This window comes from Somniosus microcephalus, chromosome 33, assembly GCF_052327205.1.
Source record: "Somniosus microcephalus isolate GS21.2 chromosome 33, FLI_Smic_1.0, whole genome shotgun sequence".
Taxonomy (NCBI): Eukaryota; Metazoa; Chordata; class Chondrichthyes; order Squaliformes; family Somniosidae; genus Somniosus; species Somniosus microcephalus.
The window spans coordinates 3,125,327-3,152,130 of record NC_141019.1 but is presented as its reverse complement, the minus strand read 5'-3'; positions in this window follow the sequence as shown (position 1 = coordinate 3,152,130).

Sequence of the window (26,804 nt, the reverse complement as noted above, 5' to 3'; positions counted from 1 at the left end):
TGACCAGATTCTAGAGTCACAGGAACAAGCCAAACCTGTACCACAAGCATGTGCACCTGGTAATGAGCCCGAAGTACAGATTGCGTCTACCTCAGAAGCAGGGGTATTGGAAGCTGACGAACCAACCAATGACAATGAGCCAGAATCGACTCCACCGCCAGAACAGGATACTCGAGAAAGGCGCTATCCAGTCCGGATCAGGAAGCCTCCTCAAAGACTGAACTTATAAATGACTATTTCAGTTGATGTATATATTACTGAGGAAATTGTAATTGTAATTAGTTATTATTTAGTTGTTAAATGAATGTTATGTACTGTTTATCTAAAAGGGGAGGAATTGTTGTGTATGTACCTTTAAGGGAATAATTGGTCTTAGACTGCAGTACCGGCAGTGACCACCCCTGTATAAAAGGCCCTAGCAGGCTTCTGTAGTTTCAGTTTCAAGCTGCCTCTTGTTCAGTAAAGTACCTGTTAAACTGTTCTCCCGAAGTCCGTGTATTATTGAGGCGTGGACTTTATAGTGATTAGTTGACTTTGTTATGTAATATTGGATGGTTTGATTTATAAATTTGGTTTGGGATGTTTGTTTTGTAGTGGCTTTTATTTCAGCATTGTGGCTAAGAGGATGCTGTGATGGTCAGTAACAGAGGGAAGGTAAGGTGTGGGACTGTTGTTGAATGGGGAATTGGGGTTGCATTCATTGGTACTGCAGTCAGATGATTCGATTACGGACAGCCCGGGCGGAAAGGGGCTGCCTGGGTTGCCTCCTCCCTTCCACTTCCTCCTCTTCCGCTTCCTACTCCTCCTCTTTCTCCTACTCCTCTTCCATTTCCTCCTCCTCCTTTTCTTCTGCCTCCTCAGCTGATCGCCGTATGACTGGTGGCAAGGGCTGTGCCCTCATGATGGCGAGGTTGTGGAGCCTGCAGCAGACCACGACGAATCTTGAGACGCATTCTGGTGAGTACTGCAGGACTCCTGCAGAGCGGTCCAGGCAGCGGAGGCGTTGTTTACGGACGCCAATGGTCTGCTCTATCAGATTCCCTATGGCAGCATGGCTCTCATTGTATGCATGGTGCCCACGTGTGGTTGGGTTGCGGAGCGGAGCCAGGAGTCAGGTGGTCAGCGGATAGCCCTCGTAGCCCAATAGCCACCCTCTGGTTTGTCTTGGTGGCACAAAGACTGAGGGAACAGCGGACTGGCGCAGAATAAAAGCATCATGATTGCTGCCGGGATACTAGTCATTCACCATCATGATGTGCTGAGCATGGTCGCACAACAACTGCACGGTCAATGAGTGATAACCTTTGCGGTTGCGGTACGTCTCAGCATTTAGATGCGGCGCACACAAAGCCACGTGCATGCAGTCGATGAGGCCCTGCACCGTGGGGAAGCCCGCTATCCTGGCAACGCCATGTGCACGCTCTGCCTGCTTCCCTCTGGTCAGAGAGAAGACAATGAAGTCCCCTTTCCTGGCATAAAGTGCATCTGTCACCTCTCTTATGCAGCAGTGGATGGCGAACTGGGAGATGTTACAGGTGTCGCCTGCTCCAGCCTGGAAGGATCCTGACGTGAAGAAATTCAAGGCCACGGTCACCTTCACAGCCATTGGCAGCACTGTCTTTGCCCTGGTGTGAGGTTGCAGCCTGGTTGCAAGAGTTGGCAGAGTTCTGTGAGCACCTCCTTCATAAAGCGCAGACGCCTCACACCCTGCTCCTGGCTCAGGCTGAAGTAAGAGAATTGCTCTCGGAAGACCCTAGGTGGGTAAGGTCTCCTGCTGAGAGCCCTTCTCCCCCTCCTCCCTCTGCCAGCAGCTTGTCCTCTTCTTCGCTGCCTCTGCTCCATCTCCCTGCCATGCTGCACACCAAGGGGGATGACAGCTGGAGCCCCCATGACTGGGAGCAAGTGGTCTGCCCAGAACCCTTGAAGTCAGAACCAAGGCCTTTTCCACTTGCAGCACTCCCAGCAGCGACGCTTACGCCCTCACTAAGATGGCATCCAGCGCGGCACGCACCAGAAGTGCGCGCACGGTGCGGACAGCCATTTTCATCAAAAATGGCGTCCGTAGCGCTGAAAATTTGGGCACTAGGGAACTGAATTTTTCACCCTATATGTGGATCCTGAGGGTCCATTTTATGTACCTATGTGACCCAGAAAGACAAAAGCATTGACACCCCCGCTCTACAGTTGCAATCTGTACATATTCTTTATAGTTGGTTTTTAACAAGCCTCTAACAAGCAAACATTCACTTTTTTCCCCCTCATTGTTTGCCTGTGTCCATTTCAGAGTACAAAGGGCTCCTCAGGGCAATGCTCAGCAGGCTGCTGCTGAGGAGGTTTTTTTTACCTATATTGGACTACCCTTTAATCACTAAAATTAGCAAAAGGAGGAAAATATGGCCCTTGGAAAGCACAGAATTTTTATAATGTTCTAGTTTTAGATTTGAAACTTTACGTGCAAATTCAGATTGTAAGCTTATTTTCCTCAGGTCCCAAGTATTTGCACATCAGAGGATTCCCTGATTATTAAAAAGCCATTTCTTTTGCAGGCTAAAAATACTCCGACTGATCGCAAGTAACCTCAACAAATATAATATTCTTAAACTTCCTCCATATTCACCTAAATGACAATAAACTAGCAATTCCGCTGTGCAATAGAAACATTTAATGCACTTGTGTGGAATTACCCTGTCTGCTGCTTTAATAAGGGATACAGTAATTTCATATCAATGCATTAAGCCTTTTGACACTTATATCATAAAGTGGGATTTCTCAGCTATTGTAATGTACTGAGCCTTCTTATATACGGTACCCAAGGGGAGGGGTGGAGAAGAGGGGCCGCTCTCACCAATGGGACCATACCCCAGGAAGTCTGGTGCCAGCAATGGGACCATACCCCAGGACGTCTGCTGCCAATGGGACCATACCCCAGGAAGTCTGGTGCCAATGGGACCATACCCCAGGAAGTCTGGTGCCAATGGGACCAAACCCCAGGAAGTCTGGTGCCAATGGGACCATACCCCAGGAAGTCTGGTGCCAATGGGACCATACCCCAGGAAGTCTGGTGCCAGCAATGGGACCATACCCCAGGAAGTCTGGTGCCAATGGGACCATACCCCAGGAAGTCTGGTGCCAATGGGACCATACCCCAGGAAGTCTGGTGCCAATGGGACCATACCCCAGGAAGTCTGGTGCCAATGGGACCATACCCCAGGAAGTCTGGTGCCAATGGGACCATACCCCAGGAAGTCTGGTGCCAGCAATGGGACCATACCCCAGGAAGTCTGGTGCCAATGGGACCATACCCCAGGAAGTCTGGTGCCAATGGGACCATACCCCAGGAAGTCTGGTGCCAACAATGGGACCATACCCCAGGAAGTCTGGTGCCAATGGGACCATACCCCAGGAAGTCTGGTGCCAATGGGACCATACCCCAGGAAGTCTGGTGCCAACAATGGGACCATACCCCAGGAAGTCTGGTGCCAATGGGACCATACCCCAGGAAGTCTGGTGCCAATGGGACCAAACCCCAGGAAGTCTGGTGCCAATGGGACCATACCCCAGGAAGTCTGGTGCCAATGGGACCATACCCCAGGAAGTCTGGTGCCAGCAATGGGACCATACCCCAGGAAGTCTGGTGCCAATGGGACCATACCCCAGGAAGTCTGGTGCCAATGGGACCATACCCCAGGATGTCTGGTGCCAATGGGACCATACCCCAGGAAGTCTGGTGCCAATGGGACCATACCCCAGGAAGTCTGGTGCCAGCAATGGGACCATACCCCAGGAAGTCTGGTGCCAATGGGACCATACCCCAGGAAGTCTGGTGCCAATGGGACCATACCCCAGGAAGTCTGGTGCCAACAATGGGACCATACCCCAGGAAGTCTGGTGCCAATGGGACCATACCCCAGGAAGTCTGGTGCCAACAATGGGACCATACCCCAGGAAGTCTGGTGCCAATGGGACCATACCCCAGGAAGTCTGGTGCCAATGGGACCATACCCCAGGAAGTCTGGTGCCAATGGGACCATACCCCAGGAAGTCTGGTGCCAACAATGGGAGCATACCCCAGGAAGTTTGGTGCCAATGGGACCATACCCCAGGAAGTCTGGTGCCAATGGGACCATACCCCAGGAAGTCTGGTGCCAACAATGGGACCATACCCCAGGAAGTCTGGTGCCAATGGGACCATACCCCAGGAAGTCTGGTGCCAATGGGACCATACCCCAGGAAGTCTGGTGCCAATGGGACCATACCCCAGGAAGTCTGGTGCCAATGGGACCATACCCCAGGAAGTCTGGTGCCAACAATGGGACCATACCCCAGGAAGTCTGGTGCCAATGGGACCATACCCCAGGACGTCTGGTGCCAACAATGGGACCATACCCCAGGAAGTCTGGTGCCAATGGGACCATACCCCAGGAAGTCTGGTGCCAACAATGGGACCATACCCCAGGAAGTCTGGTGCCAATGGGACCATACCCCAGGAAGTCTGGTGCCAATGGGACCATACCCCAGGAAGTCTGGTGCCAACAATGGGACCATACCCCAGGGAGTCTGGTGCCAATGGGACCATACCCCAGGAAGTCTGGTGCCAATGGGACCATACCCCAGGAAGTCTGGTGCCAATGGGACCATACCCCAGGAAGTCTGGTGCCAATGGGACCATACCCCAGGAAGTCTGGTGCCAACAATGGGACCATACCCCAGGAAGTCTGGTGCCAATGGGACCATACCCCAGGAAGTCTGGTGCCAATGGGACCATACCCCAGGAAGTCTGGTGCCAATGGGACCATACCCCAGGAAGGTTGATGCCAGCAATGGGGCCATACCCCAGGAAGTCTGGTGCCAATGGGACCATACCCCAGGAAGGTTGATGGCAGCAATGGGACCATACCCCAGGAAGTCTGGTGCCAATGGGACCATACCCCAGGAAGGTTGATGCCAGCAATGGGACCATACCCCAGGAAGTCTGGTGCCAATGGGACCATACCCCAGGAAGGTTGATGCCAGAAATGGGACCATACCCCAGGAAGTCTGGTGCCAATGGGACCATACCCCAGGAAGGTTGATGTCAGCAATGGGACCATACCCCAGGAAGTCTGGTGCCAATGGGACCATACCCCAGGAAGGTTGATGCCAGCAATGGGACCATACCCCAGGAAGTCTGGTGCCAATGGGACCATACCCCAGGAAGGTTGATGCCAGCAATGGGACCATACCCCAGGAAGTCTGGTGCCAATGGGACCATACCCCAGGAAGGTTGATGCCAGCAATGGGACCATACCCCAGGAAGTCTGGTGCCAATGGGACCATACCCCAGGAAGGTTGATGCCAGCAATGGGACCATACCCCAGGAAGTCTGGTGCCAATGGGACCATACCCCAGGAAGGTTGATGCCAGCAATGGGACCATTCTCTTTTTGTACTCAGTTGCCTAAAAGCATTGAACTCCAGTGTATATAGTTACTTGCGATGCCTTCCGAGCAGATAAAGTAACCTCCTCTCTTTTTCAAGCTTGCAGGCAACATGAGCTTTCTTTCTGAACAGTAGGTGGTTAGCAAACGGAAGGCAGATCTCAGTCATATCAGATGAATTCCTTCCAACTGTTTCACAGTGAACCTCATCACCTTGAATGTGATGAGGTAGGTTTTAAGGAGTGTCTTAAAGGAGGAGAGAGAGGCGGAGAGGTTTAGGGAGGGAATTCCAGAGCTTAGGGCCTTGGTAGCTAAAGGCACGGCCGCCAATGGTGGAGCAATTAAAATCAGGGATGCACAAGAGGCCAGCATTGGAGAAGCGCAGAGATCTCGGTGGATTGCAGGGCTGGAGGAGGTTATAGAGATAGGGAGGGGGCGAGGCCATGGAGGGCTTTGAAAACAAGGGTGAGAATTTTAAAATCAAGGCGTTACTTAACCAGGAGCCAATGTAGGTCGGCGAGCACAGGGGTGATGGGCAAACGGGACTTGGGGCAAGTTAGGACACATGGTTTACGGATTCAACTCAACGCCACAGTCATGTTACAGCATCACACCACACTCCAAGCCAGCTGTTACGCTGTTTCTCTTGCCTCATTCTTTTCAAGCAGATAGTGCACCTATTGGGATTGAACCACGCCCGCCACGTGGAGAGCCAACGTCGACTGGCAGAGCAGACCTTCGCAACTCTTCAACACCCCCTCAACGATGTACCATCTAATTGTTCCGGCAGTTAACAGGGCGGAACAGGGGGAAGGAAGATAACCACCTGCTGTTCAGAAAGAAAACTCATGTTGCCTGCAAGCTTGAAAAAGAGAGGAGGTTACTTTATCTGCTCGGAAGGCATCACAAGTAACTATATACACTGGAGTTCAAAGCTCTTGAAATGCCTTTAGGCAACTGAGTACAAACAGAGAAGATTATACATTTAAAATATATATCTACGCTGACCCTCCTTGTATATCAGAGAAGCCTTTTCTCCAGATCTGCTTTTTAGTCTGTATGTCAAGAAGCTGTTGGAGTGAATTATTGATGTGGATAATCAAAGATGGCTAAGGTTCTTGTCTCTGGTTGGCTTACATGAAGATCCTTTGATCTAAAGGCTCATGATCAGACTTCTGAAGTTGTTAAATGTCTGAGGTACGGCCTGCACTTGCATAGCTCAAAACAAACGAGCGATTTGAATTCTGAAAGCAACAAGCTCCTGCTCTTTTTCATATTTTCACTGCAGCTGGCACCTCGCATGGCCACTGCTTTTTGCCAAGCGCTGTGCTACTAATGAGAATGAAAGAAGGGTTGTGACTGTTTCATGATAAAACAATAATTACCATACAATGTGCTGTTTAAATAGAGATGAAGGAAAAGGCTTTTGAGTTGACTGCTTGCTTGACTTTCAATTAAACTCGCTCAATCCTGACAAACTCCATGAAAAATGAAGCTTTTCCTGTATCCCTCCACAAGTCCGAGCATTACCGTTAATATCTCTACCTTTAAGTCTAAAGTACAACATCAAGATATCTGTCTCCCCTGTAGACCCCAGCATTGTTAGTCTCTCTTGAAGTCTATCAGTGAAGAGTTATCAAATTTTCATCCACAATGTTTGACACCGAGCCACATAAGGCGATATTAGGACAGGTGACCAAAAGCTTGGCCAAAGAGGTAGGTTTTAAGGAGCATCTTAAAGGTGGAAAAAGAGGTAGAGAGGCAAAGAGGTTTAAGGAGGGAATTACAGAGCTTAGGGCCTTGGCGGCTGAAGGCACGGCCACCAATGATGGAGCGATGAAAGCTGGGGATGCACAGGAGGCCAGAATTGGAGGAGTGCAGATATCTTGGAGGGTTGGAGGAGGTTAGAGATTTTCCTTGATTGTTCCCTCCCGCCGTCCCATTCCCCAAACTGACATACACTCCAGATCTTCCCCAGTGGACACCCTAAGCCTCCTAAACTGATACTCCATACTTTTCCAAATGGACATTCTTGGACTTCGAAACCACTGCTCTAGACTTCACCGATGAGCTGCAGGAGACACTGCTCTATATTGATCGATTACTATTCCACAAGTATTCGGGCTCATTTTTCACCAAAACCATTATCAAAGTTGTAATGGAGCTCCCTCGACGTTTTAGTGCACTGCCTGGTGGGGTCCTGAGGAAAAGCAATAGATGCTAATGGGAGGGAACTGGAAACATTGGTGGGGGGGCGCGGCGGGTGGGAGAAGGCAGGGCGAAGCTACAGTTGAAGAGAAGGATCCTGAGAAGGTTTGTGAAAGCGAGGTGGGAACTGAAGAGACAGAGTGAACTAGAGAGGGCTCTCCAGAGAGCAGGGACTTTTTTTGGATTTTTTTTCTCGAAATGTAGGCAACATTCAAATCAAATCAATCAAATCAACTTTTATTGTCATTGTTAGTGCACAAGTGCAGTACAACGAAATGTAGGCTTGCGGCTCCCGAGAGTGTACAATTTGGATTAGGACACTTAAACATTTCAACATACATTTGTACATATATATTAGCATAAATATGACCATAATAAAGTGCATCGGCAGATGTGCAGGCTTTAGAGTTTATTTGTGGAGTTCAGTAGGATGACAGCCCTGGGAAAGAAGCTGTTCCTAAATCTGGTCGTACGGGTGCGAATGCATCTGTAGCGTCTTCCAGATGGTAGGAGGGTGAACAGACTGTGGCTGGGGTGGGTAGGGTCTTTGATGATGGACCGTGCCCTCCATAGACAGCGTTTCTGATATATATGTTCTATGGTCGGTAGCCGGGTGCCGGTAATGCGTTGGGCAGTTTTGACTACCCGCTGCAGGGCTTTCCGGTCATGGGAGCTACAGCCGCCGTACCATACCGTGATACAGTTTGTCAGGATGCTCTCTATAGTGCAGCGGTAGAAGTTAGAGAGGATCGGGGGTGACAGATTACATCCCTTCAGCCTCCTCAAGAAATATAGGCGCTGCTGGGCCTTCTTCACCAGAGAGGAGGTGTTGAGGGACCAGGAGAGGTCTTCCGTGATGTGGACTCCGAGGAACTTAAAGCTGGCCACCCTTTCCACCTCCGCCCCATTGATGTGGATGGGGGTGTGACTTCCGCCTTTGGACTTCCTGAAGTCCACGATTATTTCCTTTGTTTTCTTGGTGTTTGTAGTGTATGTAACGTTCCACCTTTAAGAGAACTATTTTAAGGGTTGCACTACTTTATCTTGGCTACTGTGTACTGTAATACCGGTGGTGACCACACCGGTATATAAGTGCTGTGTAAGGATTTATTGGGCAGATTCGCCCTGACCTTCGAATAGTAAAGTCCTGTTAAAGTTACTCTTGTAGTCTGTGCATTAATTCACCAGATAACCCACAGACTTTACAGTGTTAAGGGCCAGGTTGTTGTCGGCGCACCACTTCACGAGATGCTGGACCTCCTCCCTGTAGGCTGACTCATCGTTGTTGGAGATCTGGCCTACTACCGTGGTGTCATCTGCAAACTTGATGATGGTGTTGGAACCATGAACAGCCACACAGTCGTGGGTGAAGAGGGAGTAGAGGAGGGGGCTCAGTACACATCCTTGTGGGGCCCCCGTGTTCAGGGTCGGGGGGGGAGGTGTGGTTACCTAATTTGACAGACTGGGGTCTGTTTGTTAGGAAGTCCAGGGTCCAGTTGCAGAGGGAAGTGTCCAGGCCAAGAGTGTGGAGTTTGGTGGCCAGCTTGTTGGGGACGATAGTGTTGAATGCTGAGCTGTAGTCTATAAACAACATTCTGATGTAGGTCTCCTTACCATCTAAGTGATTCAGTGCCGAGTGTAGAGCAGTTGTGATTGCATCCTCCGTTGATCTGTTTGCCCGATAGGCAAACTGGTGTTGGTCAAGGGAGGCAGGAACACTGGCTTTGATGTGGGCTAAGACCAGTCTCTCGAAACACTTCATTATGATGGGTGTGAGTGCGACAGGTCGATAGTCGTTCAGGCACGTCACAGCCGCTTGTTTAGGCACAGGAATGATGGTGGCGGTCTTGAAGCATGTAGGGACTACTGCCTGGGCCAATGACAGGTTGAAGATGGCGGTGAAGACATCAGCCAGCTGATCAGCACATTCCTTGAGTACCCGTCCAGGGATGCTATCCGGTCCAGTAGCCTTTCGTGTGTTCACTCTGCGTAGAGCGCCCCTTACGTCGGAGGTCGACAGAGTGAGCACCTGGTCTTCCGGGGGTGGCAAGGCTTTGGTAGCCGGCTCCTTGTTGTCCCTGTCGAAGTGAGCGTAGAAGTTGTTAAGCTCCTCCGGAAGGGAGGCGTCGCTGACCGGGGGACTGGTGTTTTTGCCCTTGTAGTCAGTGATGGCCTGGATGCCTTGCCACATGCGCCGGGGGTCCGAGTTGTTGCGGAAGTGATCCTCTATCCGCAGTGTCTGTTTCCATTTGGCAGTCCTGATACCCTTTTTTAGGTTGGTCCTGGCTGCTCTGTAAGCCGCTGCGTCGCCAGATTTAAATGCTGCGTCGCGTGCTTTCAACAGTGAGCGGACCTCTCCGTTCATCCAGGGTTTCTGGTTGGGGTATGACCTGATGATTTTGTGGGTCGTGACGACCTCGACGCAGCTGTTGATGTAGAATAGCACTGTGGATGCGTATTCCTCGATGTCATTGTGGGCAAACATGCCCCAATCAGTGCGTTCGAAGCAATCCTGAAGCTCCGATACTGCCCCCTCTGGCCATACTTTCACTGCTCTCACTGATGTTCTCCCTCTTTTGATGAGCGGTTTGTATGCCAGGGCTAGAAACAGGGAGAGGTGGTCAGACTTCCCAAGGTGGGGGCAGGGAATGGCCTTGTAAGCGTCTACAATGCTCGTGTAGACTTGATCCAGTGTGTTCTCCCCTCTTGTGGGGCAGGAGACATTCTGGTGGAATTTCGGTAGTACAGTTTTTAGGTTTGTATGATTGAAGTCCCCCGCGACGATAAAAGCTCCGTCTGGGTGCGCAGTTTGTTGTTCGCTGATGGCCCTGTAGAGGTCCTTCAGTGCTAGTTTGGCATTAGCGTGTGGTGGGATGTAGACCACAGTGATGATAACATTCGTGAATTCCCGAGGCAGGTAGAAGGGTCTGCACCTTACCATGAGGTCGGAGGTTATTTTCCCAGCCAAGTGACACGTCTGCCAGTGCCCCGCCTACCTGCATGATGCAATTTCCAGCTTGGTCAAAGAGGTAGGTTTTAAGGAGCATCTTAAAGGAGGAGAGAGAGGTAGAGAGGTGGAGAGGTTAGAGATCGGTGCACCTCTAATTCTGGCCTCTTGCTCAACCCTGATTATAATCGCTCCACCATTGGCGGCCGTGCCTTTAGCTGCCGAGGCCCTAAGCTCTGGAATTCCCTCCCTAAACCTCTCCGCCCCTCTACCTCTCTCTCCTCCTTTAATACGCTTCTTAAAACCTACCTTTTTGACCAAGCTTTTAGTTGCATGTCCCAATATCTCCTTATGTGGCTCGGTGTCAAATTTTGTTCGATAATCGCTCCTGTGAAGCGCCTTGGAACGTTTTACTACATTAAAGGCGCTATATAAATACAGGTTGTTGTTGATGATAAGGGAGGGCCACCATTTGTAAAATTAAACACAAATTCCCCTCAGAATGAGAATCCACTCACTGTAAACATTGAAATGTGATCGTCTCTTAATTAAATCCTCCCATCTCAAAGCATATTTATGACCCACGCTTTGAGCATTGCTCAGCTCCTAAACCAAAATAATTATTGCTCACCCTCGTCCATTTAAATACTCCCCCACCCCGCCCCCACCTCCTCCCGCTCCCTTGATATGGTTTCGTGGGTGGAGGCTGGAGAACACAGCACTGTCTGGAATTTAAAGAACACAAAAGGTATTTGGGGGGCAGGCCGGGCAGGAGGAGAACAGAAGGCCAGGCATTTGATGATACAACTGCGGGTGTTGTTGGGCTAATCCGAGCGTGAAATTCCCATTAGCCTGAATGGCCCGTGTAACAGAGAACGAGGTGGCCCAGACCGAGAGCAATTCGCTGCGTTCAGCTTCTGTACCTCATTAAACAGATGGTCAAGCCAGCTGGCGGCCTCCTAGTGAATTGTGGCAACTCCAGGGTGGTGGCAGGCTGAAGGGGCGACACTCCACCGAAATAAATAAATAGGCACTTAAATCTGTTACTGTCGTAAAAGCCAGATTTTTAACAGGAGCTGACTTCAGGGGCTTTTTGCAAATCTGTTCGCCTGAGCTGTACTCGTCAAATCCCTTGCATGTTTCTTTGCAAGCATACGAACAAGGGCGGACAGGTAAAAAGACCTCGGGTTCCTCCAGCCTATCCCACACAAATGTGCATCACAATATATGCACTCCCCACCCCACCTGAAACCAGGTGATCCCCTGGGAGAGGCAAAAAAAAAAGATAAAAACCCAGGCCAATTTGGGAGAAAAATCTAGGAAATTCCTCTCCCTGCCTCCATTAGGTGATCGAAACAAGTCGAGGAGAAGCAACCCCAGATGAAGCCACTCCGCATCCAAGCATTTCCTTCTTCCGATTTCCTGCCCTCCGCTCCCAAGGGTGCTGCTTGGGCCCCCTGTGTGTCAGCCGGGCTGGGGAGTGTCGGTAAAGGTATTTGCTCGTGAAAGGTATCACAGCCTGGCAGAACAGGCTGGGTTGAAAAGAGAAGGCTGAGGGATGACGTGATAGCGGTCTTTCAAATTATGAAAGGTTTTGATAGAGTGGACACAGAGGGGGAAAAATTCGGTTGCTTTGCGCCCCCTCAGGGCACAAAGCCTCTAGCGCCCGGGCGCGGCGCCGCTAACGCCTCCTGTGAGATTCAGCGGGAGGTTAGTGACGGCGGTAGCCGGTGGCGCCCCGTGGCGCTGCGATTCCGGCGATGACATCATCGCCGTGCGCAGTGCCCCGCTCGCGCCCTGGCTGCAAACTTGGCTCGCGCCCCCTGACCTACTGCTGGTAGCTGTGTCCGACAGGGTCAGGGGGGCGTTTTTGCGGCTGGGGCGGCGCTAATGAAAGGGCAGGTGCCGGGCGGCCATTTTTTTTTGGGTCGCCTGCCAGCACCTGCCCCCTCTGGCCTCCTTCTGCGGGGTGCCGGCCACAATCGGTCAGCCCGGCGCTCCTCTTGAGTGCCAGGCTCTTTTGCTGGCACCCCACTCCCCGGTGGGCCAGCAGAGCCCCGGTGTGCACTGCGCTAGGCCCCTCCCCTTTAATCAGGGGTGGGAGGCTTGCAGTACCGTGGCGCTGCTGCACGTAGCGCTACGATATTCAATGGGAGCGCCCCAAGAGGGAGGGGGGGCTCTTTCAGAAGCGCCCCGCCTCCTGCTTGGGGCGCTGCCATTCAATTTCTGGCGCTGGGGCGCTAACTTTTTCGGGGCGCTAAAAGTAGCACCCTGGCGACGTTATCACCCCAAAGAGGGCGCAAGCCAATTTTTGCCCCAGAGTGTGTTTCTACTTGTGGGGAAGAGTAAAACTAGAGGCCATCAATATAAGATAGTCACCAAGAAATCCAATAGGGAATTCAGAAGAAACTTCTTTACCCAGAGAGTGGTGAGAATGTGGAACTCGCTACCACAGGGAGTGGTTGAAGTGAATAGTATAGATGTATTTAAGGGGAGGCTAGACAAGCATATGAGGGAGAAGGGAATAGAGGGTTATGCTGATAGATTTAGATGAGGAAAGACGGGAGGAGGCTCGAGTGGAGCATAAACACCAGCATGGACTGGCTGGGCCGAATGGCCTATTTCTGTGCCGTATAACCGATGTAATCCTATGTAATTCTAGCCTAAATTGATCCTGCTCACGCCCAATGGCCACGTGCGCACGCTCTAGCAGGGGGTCAAGGAGACTGGGAATGGGAACCCTGCTTGATTTATTTCTTGCCCCAAATAATAACCCAGCTGCGATCTGCCATCTCTGCTCAGACCGCAGCGCAAACGGAGGCCCTACGATTGGTGTGGTTTTGTGATACACCAGTTGGTGCTTTTACTCAATGAGCCAACGAGGGAGTTCCAGCAGAGCTCGAACACAACCGTTCCTTCATAGTCCCAGAGACCAGGTAAGGCCTCAGTGCGTCGGCGGGAACTCAGCGGCAGCAGCGGGGCTATAAAAGTCCCAGAGACCAGGTAAGGCCTCAGTGCGTCGGCGGGAACTCAGCGGCAGCAGCGGGGCTATAAAAGTCCCAGAGACCAGGTAAGGCCTCACAGCGTCGGCGGGAACTCAGCGGCAGCAGCGGGACTATAAAAGTCCCAGAGACCAGGTAAGGCCTCAGTGTGTCGGTGGGAACTCAGCGGCAGCAGCGGAGCTATAAAAGTCCCAGAGACCAGGTAAGGCCTCAGTGCGTCGGCGGGAACTCAGCGGTAGCAGCGGGACTATAAAAGTCCCAGAGACCAGGTAAGGCCTCAGTGTGTCGGTGGGAACTCAGCGGCAGCAGCGGGGCTATAAAAGTCCCAGAGACCAGGTAAGGCCTCAGTGTGTCGGCGGGAACTCAGCGGCAGCAGCGGAGCTATAAAAGTCCCAGAGACCAGGTAAGGCCTCACAGCGTCGGTGGGAACTCAGCGGTAGCAGCGGAGCTATAAAAGTCCCAGAGACCAGGTAAGGCCTCAGTGCGTCGGCGGGAACTCAGCGGTAGCAGCGGAGCTATAAAAGTCCCAGAGACCAGGTAAGGCCTCAGTGCGTCGGCGGGAACTCAGCGGCAGCAGCGGAGCTATAAAAGTCCCAGAGACCAGGTAAGGCCTCAGTGTGTCGGTGGGAACTCAGCGGCAGCAGCGGAGCTATAAAAGTCCCAGAGACCAGGTAAGGCCTCACAGCGTCGGTGGGAACTCAGCGGCAGCAGCGGGGCTATAAAAGTCCCAGAGACCAGGTAAGGCCTCACAGCGTCGGTGGGAACTCAGCGGCAGCAGCGGGGCTATAAAAGTCCCAGAGACCAGGTAAGGCCTCAGTGCGTCGGTGGGAACTCAGCGGCAGCAGCAGGGCTATAAAAGTCCCAGAGACCAGGTAAGGCCTCAGTGCGTCGGCGGGAACTCAGCGGCAGCAGCGGGGCTATAAACGCCCCAGAGACCAGGTAAGGCCTCAGTGCGTCGGTGGGAACTCAGCGGCAGCAGCGGGGCTATAAAAGACCCGGAGACCAGGTAAGGCCTCACAGCGTCGGTGGGAACTCAGCGGCAGCAGCGGGGCTATAAAAGTCCCAGAGACCAGGTAAGGCCTCAGAGCGTCGGCAGGAACTCAGCGGTAGCAGCGGAGCTATAAAAGTCCCAGAGACCAGGTAAGGCCTCAGTGCGTCGGTGGGAACTCAGCGGCAGCAGCGGGGCTATAAAAGTCCTAGAGACCAGGTAAGGCCTCAGTGCGTCGGTGGGAACTCAGCGGCAGCAGTGGGGCTATAAAAGTCCCAGAGACCAGGTAAGGCCTCAGTGCGTCGGCGGGAACTCAGCGGCAGCAGCGGGGCTATAAAAGTCCCAGAGACCAGGTAAGGCCTCAGTGCGTCGGCGGGAACTCAGCGGCAGCAGCGGGGCTATAAAAGTCCCAGAGACCAGGTAAGGCCTCAGTGCGTCGGCGGGAACTCAGCGGCAGCAGCGGGGCTATAAAAGTCCCAGAGACCAGGTAAGGCCTCAGTGCGTCGGTGGGAACTCAGCGGCAGCAGCGGGGCTATAAAAGTCCCAGAGACCAGGTAAGGCGCAGTGCGTCGGCGGGAACTCAGCGGTAGCAGCGGGGCTATAAAAGTCCCAGAGACCAGGTAAGGCCTCAGTGCGTCGGCGGGAACTCAGCGGTAGCAGCGGGGCTATAAAAGTCCCAGAGACCAGGTAAGGCCTCAGTGCGTCGGTGGGAACTCAGCGGCAGCAGCGGGGCTATAAAAGTCCCAGAGACCAGGTAAGGCCTCAGTGTGTCGGCAGGAACTCAGCGGCAGCAGCGGGGCTATAAAAGTCCCAGAGACCAGGTAAGGCCTCAGTGCGTCGGTGGGAACTCAGCGGCAGCAGCGGGGCTATAAAAGTCCCAGAGACCAGGTAAGGCCTCAGTGCGTCGGTGGGAACTCAGCGGCAGCAGCGGGGCTATAAAAGTCCCAGAGACCAGGTAAGGCCTCAGTGTGTCGGCAGGAACTCAGCGGCAGCAGCGGGGCTATAAAAGTCCCAGAGACCAGGTAAGGCCTCAGTGCGTCGGTGGGAACTCAGCGGCAGCAGCGGGGCTATAAAAGTCCCAGAGACCAGGTAAGGCCTCACAGCGTCGGCTGGAACTCAGCGGCAGAGCGGGGCTATAAAAGTCCCAGAGACCAGGTAAGGCCTCAGTGCGTCGGCTGGAACTCAGCGGCAGAGCGGGGCTATAAAAGTCCCAGAGACCAGGTAAGGCCTCAGTGCGTCGGTGGGAACTCAGCGGCAGCAGCGGGGCTATAAAAGTCCCAGAGACCAGGTAAGGCCTCAGTGTGTCGGCGGGAACTCAGCGGCAGCAGCGGAGCTATAAAAGTCCCAGAGACCAGGTAAGGCCTCAGTGCGTCGGCGGGAACTCAGCGGCAGCAGCGGAGCTATAAAAGTCCCAGAGACCAGGTAAGGCCTCAGTGCGTCGGTGGGAACTCAGCGGCAGCAGCGGGGCTATAAAAGTCCCAGAGACCAGGTAAGGCCTCAGTGTGTCGGCTGGAACTCAGCGGCAGCAGCGGGGCTATAAAAGTCCCAGAGACCAGGTAAGGCCTCAGTGTGTCGGCGGGAACTCAGCGGCAGCAGCGGGGCTATAAAAGTCCTAGAGACCAGGTAAGGCCTCAGTGTGTCGGCGGGAACTCAGCGGCAGCAGCGGAGCTATAAAAGTCCCAGAGACCAGGTAAGGCCTCACAGCGTCGGTGGGAACTCAGCGGCAGCAGCGGGACTATAAAAGTCCCAGAGACCAGGTAAGGCCTCAGTGTGTCGGTGGGAACTCAGCGGCAGCAGCGGGGCTATAAAAGTCCCAGAGACCAGGTAAGGCCTCAGTGTGTCGGTGGGAACTCAGCGGCAGCAGCGGGGCTATAAAAGTCCCAGAGACCAGGTAAGGCCTCAGTGCGTCGGTGGGAACTCAGCGGCAGCAGCGGGACTATAAAAGTCCCAGAGACCAGGTAAGGCCTCAGTGTGTCGGTGGGAACTCAGCGGCAGCAGCGGGGCTATAAAAGTCCCAGAGACCAGGTAAGGCCTCAGTGCGTCGGCGGGAATTCAGCGGCAGCAGCGGGGCTATAAAAGTCCCAGAGACCAGGTAAGGCCTCAGTGCGTCGGCAGGAACTCAGCGGGAGCAGTGGGGCTATAAAAGTCCCAGAGACCAGGTAAGGCCTCAGTGCGTCGGTGGGAATTCAGCGGCAGCAGCGGGGCTATAAAAGTCCCAGAGACCAGGTAAGGCCTCAGTGCGTCGGTGGGAATTCAGCGGCAGCAGCGGGGCTATAAAAGTCCCAGAGACCAGGTAAGGCCTCAGTGCGTCGGTGGGAATTCAGCGGCAGCAGCGGGGCTATAAAAGTCCCAGAGACCAGGTAAGGCCTCAGTGTGTCGGTGGGAACTCAGCGGCAGCAGCGGGGCTATAAAAGTCCCAGAGACCAGGTAAGGCCTCAGAGCGTCGGCGGGAATTCAGCGGCAGCAGCGGGGCTATAAAAGTCCCAGAGACCAGGTAAGGCCTCAGTGCGTCGGCTGGAACTCAGCGGCAGCAGCGGAGCTATAAAAGTCCCAGAGACCAGGTAAGGCCTCAGTGCGTCGGTGGGAACTCAGCGGTAGCAGCGGGGCTATAAAAGTCCCAGAGACCAGGTAAGGCCTCAGTGCGTCGGTGGGAACTCAGCGGCAGCAGCGGAGCTATAAAAGTCCCAGAGACCAGGTAAGGCCTCAGTGTGTCGGTGGGAACTCAGCGGCAGCAGCGGGGCTATAAAAGTCCCAGAGACCAGGTAAGGCCTCAGTGTGTCGGTGGGAACTCAGCGGCAGCAGCGGGGCTATAAAAGGCCCCAGAGACCAGGTAAGGCCTCAGTGTGTCGGTGGGAATTCAGCGGCAGCAGTGGGGCTATAAAAGTCCCAGAGACCAGGTAAGGCCTCAGTGCGTCGGTGGGAACTCAGCGGCAGCAGCGGGGCTATAAAAGGCCCCAGAGACCAGGTAAGGCCTCAGTGTGTCGGCGGGAACTCAGCGGCAGCAGCGGGGCTATAAAAGTCCTAGAGACCAGGTAAGGCCTCACAGCGTCGGCGGGAATCTCGAGCGGCAGCAGCGGGGCTATAAAAGTCCCAGAGACCAGGTAAGGCCTCAGTGCGTCGGCGGGAATCTCGAGCGGCAGCAGCGGGGCTATAAAAGTCCCAGAGACCAGGTAAGGCCTCAGTGTGTCGGCGGGAACTCAGCGGCAGCAGCGGAGCTATAAAAGTCCCAGAGACCAGGTAAGGCCTCAGTGCGTCGGTGGGAACTCAGCGGCAGCAGCGGAGCTATAAAAGTCCCAGAGACCAGGTAAGGCCTCAGTGTGTCGGCGGGAACTCAGCGGCAGCAGCGGGGCTATAAAAGTCCCAGAGACCAGGTAAGGCCTCAGTGCGTCGGTGGGAACTCAGCGGCAGCAGCGGGGCTATAAAAGTCCCAGAGACCAGGTAAGGCCTCAGTGCGTCGGTGGGAACTCAGCGGCAGCAGCGGGGCTATAAAAGTCCCAGAGACCAGGTAAGGCCTCAGTGTGTCGGTGGGAACTCAGCGGCAGCAGCGGGGCTATAAAAGTCCTAGAGACCAGGTAAGGCCTCAGTGTGTCGGTGGGAACTCAGCGGCAGCAGCGGGGCTATAAAAGTCCTAGAGACCAGGTAAGGCCTCAGTGCGTCGGCGGGAACTCAGCGGCAGCAGCGGAGCTATAAAAGTCCCAGAGACCAGGTAAGGCCTCACAGCGTCGGTGGGAATTCAGCGGCAGCAGCGGGGCTATAAAAGTCCCAGAGACCAGGTAAGGCCTCAGTGCGTCGGCGGGAATTCAGCGGCAGCAGCGGGGCTATAAAAGTCCCAGAGACCAGGTAAGGCCTCAGTGCGTCGGTGGGAACTCAGCGGCAGCAGCGGGGCTATAAAAGTCCCAGAGACCAGGTAAGGCCTCAGTGCGTCGGCGGGAACTCAGCGGCAGCAGCGGGGCTATAAAAGTCCCAGAGACCAGGTAAGGCCTCAGTGTGTCGGTGGGAACTCAGCGGCAGCAGCGGGGCTATAAAAGTCCCAGAGACCAGGTAAGGCCTCAGTGCGTCGGCGGGAATTCAGCGGCAGCAGCGGGGCTATAAAAGTCCCAGAGACCAGGTAAGGCCTCAGTGCGTCGGCAGGAACTCAGCGGGAGCAGCGGGGCTATAAAAGGCCCGGAGACCAGGTAAGGCCTCAGTGCGTCGGCGGGAACTCAGCGGCAGCAGCGGGGCTATAAAAGTCCCAGAGACCAGGTAAGGCCTCAGTGCGTCGGCGGGAACTCAGCGGCAGCAGCGGGGCTATAAAAGTCCCAGAGACCAGGTAAGGCCTCACAGCGTCTGTGGGAACTCAGCGGCAGCAGCAGGGCTATAAAAGTCCCAGAGACCAGGTAAGGCCTCAGTGCGTCGGTGGGAACTCAGCGGTAGCAGCGGGGCTATAAAAGGCCCGGAGACCAGGTAAGGCCTCACAGCGTCGGTGGGAACTCAGCGGCAGCAGCGGGGCTATAAAAGTCCCGGAGACCAGGTAAGGCCTCAGAGCGTCGGCGGGAATTCAGCGGCAGCAGCGGGGCTATAAAAGTCCCAGAGACCAGGTAAGGCCTCAGTGCGTCGGCTGGAACTCAGCGGCAGCAGCGGAGCTATAAAAGTCCCAGAGACCAGGTAAGGCCTCAGTGCGTCGGCTGGAACTCAGCGGCAGCAGCGGGGCTATAAAAGGCCCGGAGACCAGGTAAGGCCTCACAGCGTCGGTGGGAACTCAGCGGCAGCAGCGGGGCTATAAAAGTCCCAGAGACCAGGTAAGGCCTCAGTGTGTCGGTGGGAACTCAGCGGCAGCAGCGGGGCTATAAAAGTCCCAGAGACCAGGTAAGGCCTCAGTGCGTCGGTGGGAACTCAGCGGCAGCAGCGGGGCTATAAAAGGCCCCAGAGACCAGGTAAGGCCTCAGTGTGTCGGCGGGAACTCAGCGGCAGCAGCGGGGCTATAAAAGTCCTAGAGACCAGGTAAGGCCTCACAGCGTCGGCGGGAATCTCGAGCGGCAGCAGCGGGGCTATAAAAGTCCCAGAGACCAGGTAAGGCCTCAGTGTGTCGGCGGGAATCTCGAGCGGCAGCAGCGGGGCTATAAAAGTCCCAGAGACCAGGTAAGGCCTCAGTGTGTCGGCGGGAACTCAGCGGCAGCAGCGGAGCTATAAAAGTCCCAGAGACCAGGTAAGGCCTCAGTGTGTCGGCGGGAACTCAGCGGCAGCAGCGGAGCTATAAAAGTCCCAGAGACCAGGTAAGGCCTCAGTGTGTCGGCGGGAACTCAGCGGCAGCAGCGGGGCTATAAAAGTCCCAGAGACCAGGTAAGGCCTCAGTGTGTCGGTGGGAACTCAGCGGCAGCAGCGGGGCTATAAAAGTCCCAGAGACCAGGTAAGGCCTCAGTGCGTCGGTGGGAACTCAGCGGCAGCAGCGGGGCTATAAAAGTCCCAGAGACCAGGTAAGGCCTCAGTGCGTCGGTGGGAACTCAGCGGTAGCAGCGGAGCTATAAAAGGCCCCAGAGACCAGGTAAGGCCTCAGTGTGTCGGCGGGAACTCAGCGGCAGCAGCGGGGCTATAAAAGTCCCAGAGACCAGGTAAGGCCTCACAGCGTCGGTGGGAACTCAGCGGCAGCAGCAGGGCTATAAAAGGCCCCAGAGACCAGGTAAGGCCTCAGTGTGTCGGTGGGAACTCAGCGGCAGCAGCGGGGCTATAAAAGTCCCAGAGACCAGGTAAGGCCTCAGTGTGTCGGCGGGAACTCAGCGGTAGCAGCGGGGCTATAAAAGTCCCAGAGACCAGGTAAGGCCTCAGTGTGTCGGTGGGAACTCAGCGGCAGCAGCGGGGCTATAAAAGTCCTAGAGACCAGGTAAGGCCTCACAGCGTCGGTGGGAACTCAGCGGCAGCAGCGGGGCTATAAAAGTCCCAGAGACCAGGTAAGGCCTCACAGCGTCGGCGGGAACTCAGCGGCAGCAGCGGGGCTATAAAAGTCCCAGAGACCAGGTAAGGCCTCAGTGTGTCGGCAGGAACTCAGCGGCAGCAGCGGAGCTATAAAAGTCCCAGAGACCAGGTAAGGCCTCAGTGCGTCGGCGGGAATCTCGAGCGGCAGCAGCGGGGCTATAAAAGTCCCAGAGACCAGGTAAGGCCTCAGTGCGTCGGTGGGAACTCAGCGGCAGCAGCGGGGCTATAAAAGTCCCAGAGACCAGGTAAGGCCTCAGTGCGTCGGTGGGAACTCAGCGGCAGCAGCGGGGCTATAAAAGTCCCAGAGACCAGGTAAGGCCTCAGTGCGTCGGCTGGAACTCAGCGGCAGCAGCGGGGCTATAAAAGTCCCAGAGACCAGGTAAGGCCTCAGTGCGTCGGCGGGAACTCAGCGGCAGCAGTGGGGCTATAAAAGTCCCAGAGACCAGGTAAGGCCTCAGTGTGTCGGTGGGAACTCAGCGGCAGCAGCGGGGCTATAAAAGTCCCAGAGACCAGGTAAGGCCTCAGTGCGTCGGCGGGAACTCAGCGGCAGCAGCGGGGCTATAAAAGTCCCAGAGACCAGGTAAGGCCTCACAGCGTCGGTGGGAACTCAGCGGCAGCAGCGGGGCTATAAAAGTCCCAGAGACCAGGTAAGGCCTCAGTGCGTCGGCGGGAACTCAGCGGCAGCAGCGGGGCTATAAAAGTCCCAGAGACCAGGTAAGGCCTCAGTGCGTCGGTGGGAACTCAGCGGCAGCAGCGGGGCTATAAAAGTCCCAGAGACCAGGTAAGGCCTCAGTGCGTCGGCGGGAACTCAGCGGCAGCAGCGGGGCTATAAAAGTCCCAGAGACCAGGTAAGGCCTCACAGCGTCGGTGGGAACTCAGCGGCAGCAGCGGGGCTATAAAAGTCCCAGAGACCAGGTAAGGCCTCAGTGCGTCGGCTGGAACTCAGCGGCAGCAGCGGGGCTATAAAAGTCCCAGAGACCAGGTAAGGCCTCAGTGCGTCGGCGGGAACTCAGCGGCAGCAGCGGGGCTATAAAAGTCCCAGAGACCAGGTAAGGCCTCAGTGCGTCGGTGGGAACTCAGCGGCAGCAGCGGGGCTATAAAAGTCCCAGAGACCAGGTAAGGCCTCAGTGTGTCGGCGGGAACTCAGCGGCAGCAGCGGGGCTATAAAAGTCCCAGAGACCAGGTAAGGCCTCAGTGCGTCGGTGGGAACTCAGCGGCAGCAGCGGGGCTATAAAAGTCCCAGAGACCAGGTAAGGCCTCAGTGCGTCGGCGGGAACTCAGCGGCAGCAGCGGGGCTATAAAAGTCCCAGAGACCAGGTAAGGCCTCAGTGCGTCGGTGGGAACTCAGCGGCAGCAGCGGGGCTATAAAAGTCCCAGAGACCAGGTAAGGCCTCAGTGCGTCGGCTGGAACTCAGCGGCAGCAGCGGGGCTATAAAAGTCCCAGAGACCAGGTAAGGCCTCAGTGCGTCGGTGGGAACTCAGCGGCAGCAGCGGGGCTATAAAAGTCCCAGAGACCAGGTAAGGCCTCAGTGCGTCGGCTGGAACTCAGCGGCAGCAGCGGGGCTATAAAAGTCCCAGAGACCAGGTAAGGCCTCAGTGCGTCGGCTGGAACTCAGCGGCAGCAGCGGGGCTATAAAAGTCCCAGAGACCAGGTAAGGCCTCAGTGTGTCGGCGGGAACTCAGCGGCAGCAGCGGGGCTATAAAAGTCCCAGAGACCAGGTAAGGCCTCAGTGTGTCGGTGGGAACTCAGCGGCAGCAGCGGGGCTATAAAAGTCCCAGAGACCAGGTAAGGCCTCACAGCGTCGGCGGGAACTCAGCGGCAGCAGCGGGGCTATAAAAGTCCTAGAGACCAGGTAAGGCCTCAGTGCGTCGGCGGGAACTCAGCGGCAGCAGCGGGACTATAAAAGTCCTAGAGACCAGGTAAGGCCTCAGTGCGTCGGCGGGAACTCAGCGGCAGCAGCGGGGCTATAAAAGTCCTAGAGACCAGGTAAGGCCTCAGTGCGTCGGCGGGAACTCAGCGGCAGCAGCGGGACTATAAAAGTCCCAGAGACCAGGTAAGGCCTCAGTGCGTCGGCGGGAACTCAGCGGCAGCAGCGGGGCTATAAAAGTCCTAGAGACCAGGTAAGGCCTCAGTGCGTCGGCGGGAACTCAGCGGCAGCAGCAGAGCTATAAAAGTCCCAGAGACCAGGTAAGGCCTCAGTGTGTCGGTGGGAACTCAGCGGCAGCAGCGGGGCTATAAAAGTCCCAGAGACCAGGTAAGGCCTCAGTGCGTCGGCGGGAACTCAGCGGCAGCAGCGGGGCTATAAAAGTCCTAGAGACCAGGTAAGGCCTCAGTGCGTCGGTGGGAACTCAGCGGTAGCAGCGGAGCTATAAAAGTCCCAGAGACCAGGTAAGGCCTCAGTGTGTCGGCGGGAACTCAGCGGCAGCAGCGGGACTATAAAAGTCCCAGAGACCAGGTAAGGCCTCAGTGCGTCGGCGGGAACTCAGCGGCAGAGCGGGGCTATAAAAGTCCTAGAGACCAGGTAAGGCCTCAGTGCGTCGGCGGGAACTCAGCGGCAGCAGCGGGGCTATAAAAGTCCCAGAGACCAGGTAAGGCCTCACAGCGTCGGCAGGAACTCAGCGGCAGCAGCGGGGCTATAAAAGTCCCAGAGACCAGGTAAGGCCTCAGTGTGTCGGTGGGAACTCAGCGGTAGCAGCGGGGCTATAAAAGTCCCAGAGACCAGGTAAGGCCTCAGTGCGTCGGCGGGAACTCAGCGGCAGCAGCGGGGCTATAAAAGTCCCAGAGACCAGGTAAGGCCTCAGTGTGTCGGTGGGAACTCAGCGGCAGCAGCGGGGCTATAAAAGGCCCGGAGACCAGGTAAGGCCTCAGTGTGTCGGTGGGAACTCAGCGGTAGCAGCGGGGCTATAAAAGTCCCAGAGACCAGGTAAGGCCTCAGTGCGTCGGTGGGAACTCAGCGGCAGCAGCGGGGCTATAAAAGTCCCAGAGACCAGGTAAGGCCTCAGTGTGTCGGTGGGAACTCAGCGGCAGCAGCGGGGCTATAAAAGTCCCAGAGACCAGGTAAGGCCTCAGTGCGTCGGTGGGAACTCAGCGGCAGCAGCGGGGCTATAAAAGTCCCAGAGACCAGGTAAGGCCTCAGTGTGTCGGTGGGAACTCAGCGGCAGCAGCGGGGCTATAAAAGTCCCAGAGACCAGGTAAGGCCTCAGTGCGTCGGCGGGAACTCAGCGGCAGCAGCGGGGCTATAAAAGTCCCAGAGACCAGGTAAGGCCTCAGTGCGTCGGCAGGAACTCAGCGGCAGCAGCGGGGCTATAAAAGTCCCAGAGACCAGGTAAGGCCTCAGTGCGTCGGCAGGAACTCAGCGGCAGCAGCGGGGCTATAAAAGGCCCGGAGACCAGGTAAGGCCTCAGTGTGTCGGCGGGAACTCAGCGGCAGCAGCGGGGCTATAAAAGTCCCAGAGACCAGGTAAGGCCTCAGTGCGTCGGTGGGAACTCAGCGGCAGCAGCAGGGCTATAAAAGGCCCGGAGACCAGGTAAGGCCTCAGTGCGTCGGCGGGAACTCAGCGGCAGCAGCGGGGCTATAAAAGTCCCAGAGACCAGGTAAGGCCTCAGTGCGTCGGTGGGAACTCAGCGGCAGCAGCGGGGCTATAAAAGTCCCAGAGACCAGGTAAGGCCTCAGTGTGTCGGCGGGAACTCAGCGGCAGCAGCGGGGCTATAAAAGACCCGGAGACCAGGTAAGGCCTCACAGCGTCGGTGGGAACTCAGCGGCAGCAGCGGAGCTATAAAAGTCCCAGAGACCAGGTAAGGCCTCAGTGTGTCGGCGGGAACTCAGCGGCAGCAGCGGGGCTATAAAAGTCCCAGAGACCAGGTAAGGCCTCACAGCGTCGGTGGGAACTCAGCGGCAGCAGCGGGGCTATAAAAGGCCCGGAGACCAGGTAAGGCCTCAGTGCGTCGGCGGGAACTCAGCGGCAGCAGCGGAGCTATAAAAGTCCTAGAGACCAGGTAAGGCCTCAGTGTGTCGGCGGGAACTCAGCGGCAGCAGCGGGGCTATAAAAGTCCCAGAGACCAGGTAAGGCCTCCCAGCGTCGGCGGGAACTCAGCGGCAGCAGCGGGGCTATAAAAGGCCCGGAGACCAGGTAAGGCCTCAGTGCGTCGGCGGGAACTCAGCGGCAGCAGCGGGGCTATAAAAGTCCCAGAGACCAGGTAAGGCCTCAGTGCGTCGGTGGGAACTCAGCGGCAGCAGCGGGGCTATAAAAGGCCCGGAGACCAGGTAAGGCCTCAGTGCGTCGGCGGGAACTCAGCGGCAGCAGCGGAGCTATAAAAGTCCTAGAGACCAGGTAAGGCCTCAGTGTGTCGGCGGGAACTCAGCGGCAGCAGCGGGGCTATAAAAGTCCCAGAGACCAGGTAAGGCCTCACAGCGTCGGTGGGAACTCAGCGGCAGCAGCGGGGCTATAAAAGGCCCGGAGACCAGGTAAGGCCTCAGTGCGTCGGCGGGAACTCAGCGGCAGCAGCGGGGCTATAAAAGTCCCAGAGACCAGGTAAGGCCTCAGTGCGTCGGTGGGAACTCAGCGGCAGCAGCGGGGCTATAAAAGTCCCAGAGACCAGGTAAGGCCTCAGTGCGTCGGCGGGAACTCAGCGGCAGCAGCGGAGCTATAAAAGTCCTAGAGACCAGGTAAGGCCTCAGTGTGTCGGCGGGAACTCAGCGGCAGCAGCGGGGCTATAAAAGTCCCAGAGACCAGGTAAGGCCTCACAGCGTCGGTGGGAACTCAGCGGCAGCAGCGGGGCTATAAAAGGCCCGGAGACCAGGTAAGGCCTCAGTGCGTCGGCGGGAACTCAGCGGCAGCAGCGGGGCTATAAAAGTCCCAGAGACCAGGTAAGGCCTCAGTGCGTCGGTGGGAACTCAGCGGCAGCAGCGGGGCTATAAAAGTCCCAGAGACCAGGTAAGGTTTACCAATCTCCAGTCTGGGAACTCGGAGGGAAGGAGAGAGGTAAAAAGTAATCCAAGTGTGACGTCACCAGAAAGCGGGTAAGTGATTGGTTGGTAAGTATTTCTCCCTTTTTAAGCTTAAATCTCTTTCGTTTATAGTTTCTAAGGTGTGATATTCACCATCTAGAATCGGGGCAGAGGATATTTAAGAATAATATTAATAAATTTAATTAATTACATAGAATGGGAGATCAGGTGATGTGTTGCTGCTGCAATATGTGGGAGCTGGTGGACACCATTGATGCTCACGGTGATCACATTTGCAGTAAGTTTTGGCTGCTCGAGGAATTCCGGCTCCGTGTTGAAGAGCTGGAGTCCGAGCTTCAAACACTGAGACACATCAGGGAGGGGGAGAGTTACCTGGACTCTGTGTATCACGAGGTAGTCACACCAATTAGATTAATTAATTCAGATGTAGTCCGTGGCCAGGGTCAGGATGGTGTGACTAGAAGTGAGGCAGGTACGGGGATCCAGGAGGTAGTGTTGGAGGAGCCGCAGCCCTTGCACTTGTCCAGCAGGTTCGAGGCTCTTACTCCTTGTGAGGATGGGAACAGGGACTGCGGGGAGGATGAGCAACCTGGCCACAGCACCGTGGAGCGGGGGGCCATTCAAGTGGGGGGAGTTAAAAGAAATGTTGTAGTGGTAGGGGATAGTATCGTTAGGGGGATAGATAGAGTTCTTTGCAGCTGAGAGCGAGAGTCCCGAAGGCTGTGTTGCCTGCCCGGTGCCAGGGTTAAGGACATCTCCTCTGGACTGGAGAGAAACTTGGAGTGGGAGGGGGAGGATCCAGTTGTCGTGGTCCATGTTGGTACCAACGACATAGATAGGACAAGGAAGGAGGTTCTGCTGAGGGAGTTTGAGCAGCTAGGGGCCAAATTAAACAGCAGAACCACAAGGGTAATCATCTCTGGATTATTACCTGAGCCACGAGCGAATTTAGCTAGGACAAATAAAATTAGAGAGTTAAATGCGTGGCTCAAAGACTGGTGTGGGAGAAATGGGTTTTGCTTCCTGGGACACTGGCACCAGTACTGGGGCAGGAGGGAGCTGTTCCGTTGGGACGGGCTTCACTTGGCCAGTGCTGGGACTAGAGTCCTGGCGGATCATATAACTAGCGCTGTAGAGAGGGCTTTAAACTAACTAGCAGGGGGGAGGTTCCTGGAGAGCAAATAATAAAAATGACAACAGAGAAGGTCATAGACTTAGGTAGCAGTGGGGAAATTAAAAACCAGAGCATGTCAGGAAGGGGCAGAAGGTATGGAGTAAAAGGTAAAGTAATAAAAAGGGCAAAAGCAGGAACTAAGTGTCACAAA